Consider the following 3,605-nt stretch of genomic DNA (forward strand, 5'->3'; position numbering starts at 1 on the left):
CTCATTCACTCACTCATTCATTAATTCCAACAGTCTATAAAAGCAGCACTATATTGTGTTAGCTCTGCAGGGCAGAATGACCCTTGAGCCACTTTCCGTGTGGCTTGAGCACTTGGAAACTGTCACTCAACAGTTCCTCACATCCATTCAGGGTGATCAAAGAATATCTTAAATAAACTATTAGTTTGGGGTATAAATCCAACAGAAACATCTTCTAAATTCTGATTTATATGCCTTTTTGGAAGCTTTTAGTCCTGTTTTGTTTTGTTTTTTCACAGAATCTCACTGTGTAGCTCTGGCTAACCTGGAATTCATTTGTAGATCTGGTTAGCCAGAAACTCACAGTGACACAACTGCCTTTGTTTCCGGATGCTGCCACTAAAGTGTGTGTCACCACAGTAGGACACTTCTTAGGGAGTTTCTGTTATCGTCTGTGTATATATGGATTTATGAAGGTGATATAGACACATTGTGAAATGTTCAGTCCTGAAGACATGTGTGACACAGAGAGCAAGGATGCCCAGGGATTAGGAGCACCCCTCTGTCACCTCCAGACTAGGTCTGGCCACTATTTCCCTTCCTTTCTAGGGACAGAACATTATACATGCTGTATTTTTACAGATGGTTTAATGTAAAGTAGCATGAATCTTGTTCGAGAACTCAACTTTTTCTTCTGTGCATAATTAAGTGTATTTAAAATGATTTAAAATAAATTATGAGTCATACCTCAGCCTTTCTTTACCAGTGAAGTGAAATGTGATGTGTCAAACTTGAGTTAAATCCATAATCTCCCTGAATGTGCTTTTGACTTGCTGGTAAGGAAGGCAGGCAGGCAGGCAAACTGGAGGCAGCTTTGTGCACCATATTGACATTCAACAATGAGAAGGTCAGAGTGAGGAGTTGTTGCCAATATGTTCATCCCAAACTGCAATAAAGCTGTGCTAGCAACTGCAGTCCCAGCTGCCGTTTCCTTGCCTCTGGGCTAAAATGTGCCATTCAGACCCGCTACTCCCTGCTACATATATGCCAGGCTTCCACAAAGGGCTCTTTTTAAATATCAGTATAATCCTAGATTTTAGGTTTTGAAGACAAACATCCCCACACCAGTTAAGGGGTTTATTTGACAAAAAAAAAATGGAATAGGAGATGACAGATGAGCTTTCTTTCCACTTGAACATTACCAAATAATTTCACAGTATGTCCCCATGAGTATCATACGGAGAGTTTAGCTCTCAGTTTGGTTTTCCAATGCTTTGCCAGAGATGGTTTTCTTGAGGATGATCAACATTTGGAAAACTATCTATTTCTTTCCCATTCCTGCTTACTTCCTTACTGCCAGGGACGGTAGACATAAGTCACACTTAGAAAAGTGTTGCATCACTGTGACACCACGCCTGGCCTACCCCATTTTCCCATGGGGGACAAACTCAGAGTGGCTACAACCCACATGCACACGCGTCCAGGATAGGAAGGGGGCCATCCAGTCCACATGTTTGGCAACAAAATAAGCAAGAAAGCAAGGAGAGGTGGGGCTTTGGGGTTCTACCCTGAACATTACTTCTTTATGGTAGATATCCCTCAGACAAATGCTTACCAAAAAAAATCAACCTTGTACTTCTACTTCTCACAGGTGACACTAAGGCAGGTAATATAAGAATCCTTGGGAACAAATGTGGAAGGAATCCAAAAGAGGGGTCACAGTCACCTCACCTGTTATGAGACTTACGTGTTTCAGCTCTGCCTTACCTACCAAGTGGCAATCAAAACAAAAAAATCTAATTCTAGGAAAGTTGGAAAATTAAAAATTAAGAATTATTTTATAAGGCCGTTCCTATCTCTGTCGAGCATAACTCAGTTTGAAATGTATATTGGCTACCTATCCACGGTCTAAATGCTTTCACAGAGCAGCCTGCCAGGGGTCATTAGCACGCAGCCTGCACAAATGGAGAAGCTGTGCCCTTTCTCCTTCACCAGCCTTCCTTCCCACCGGCAGGTGCACTTCACTCCAGTCACTCAGCAGTCCATGAGCGTCTTCACCCTCTGACTCCTGGGCACTGCCCCTCAGAATAAGGTCTGGGACAACCTGAAGGCATATTCTGAGAAATGAAGATGTCCGCTTTGGGTGTGCAGTCGCAAATGAGGACAGCGCTTTCGTGCTGTCGGGGCGGGCTGCATTTTATTTGGGAAATGAGGGGAAAGAATCTTTCCATGATCAGCCACTCCATGTGACATCAGCCCACACTCTGCTACTGACATTTTATCTCCCACTGAACAGCCTGGCTGTTGTAACATTTTCAGGATTCTTAAATTATGTCTTGCAAGATCTAAAATCAGAAGGCAGGGACTTCAAGAAAATAACCAGTGTTGACAGGCACCTTTATATTTCAAGAAGCTGCTACACCTTAATGCTGCTAGAAGTTGGGGAACATTCTCTCCCACTTCTTCCAAAATACGTCCAGAAGATAGGAGGGGGTAAGGACTGTCCTGAACCATTCAGTTTTCTTTTTCTAGATTTATATAAATCTAGGGAAGAAACCTTTTCTTCCACCCAGTCTTGCTAACAAGCTTATTATTTTTCCTTAGGATAAAGAATTCCAGCATATGTTTAATATAAAAGAAATTAGAGCAGTGGCTCTCAACCTGTGGGTCGCGACCCCTCAGATCCCATATCAGATATCTTGTATATTCTTGTATATTAAATACTCAATATTTGTATGATTCACAACAGTAGAAAAATTACAGTTATGAAGTAGAAACAAAATAATTTTATGTTTGGAGGTCACCACACCATGAGGAACTGTATTAAAGAATCACAGCATTAGAAAGGCTGAGAACCACTGCATTAGACTAATCAAGATGTGACCATGTTAATTAAGGAACTATGATAATTAAACTTCTTATTTATAGGCTAGTACTGTGGAAAAGTGAAAGGAACAACAGGCTAGGTCACAAATGGCATACGCTTTTTTTTTTTTTTTACGGCATACGCTTTATAATCTCCTGAATGGCTGAGTATCAGACCACGGACGAGGAAAACAGAGTAATGATGGCTACTCCTTCACTGAGGAGACAAAAGAGGTTTCAAAAAGGGTCCTGACGAGGCTCAAATCATGCAGCCATGGAGACACTGGAACTCAAACTGAAAGTGCAATTTTTCTTTTAACATTATACCATGGCTTTGAAAAGGCAGCGACTTGATTGGCTTACCATTAGAAGCTGCAGTCTTTGCTGTCCATGGTATTGGAGCTGCTGAATACAAAAACAGTATTTTATCCAGTGTATACCTTGCTAGCGTGTATCCTGGCTCCAGAGTGCTCAGCCTCGATCCTTGCCTTTGTGGGATGGATTTATATCTATTTATCTGTAATACAGTGCTTTAAAGTGCAGAATCTTGAGCCCAATATCTCTGCCACTAATTGCTGACCCCAGCAAGTTGCTTCCTTTTACCGGGTCTTATTTTTCCCGTGCTGTAAAAACAGAGTTGGCCACAGTATTTACTTCATAGGGTTGTTGTGGAGATTCAACACATTTGTGGAAAATTCTGTGTCGAGCTTAGCACAATCTATCCATTAGGAACTTACATTTAAAATGTAGTATGCATAAAC

This window comes from Microtus ochrogaster, linkage group LG3 (assembly GCF_000317375.1).
Source record: "Microtus ochrogaster isolate Prairie Vole_2 linkage group LG3, MicOch1.0, whole genome shotgun sequence".
NCBI lineage: Eukaryota > Metazoa > Chordata > Mammalia > Rodentia > Cricetidae > Microtus > Microtus ochrogaster.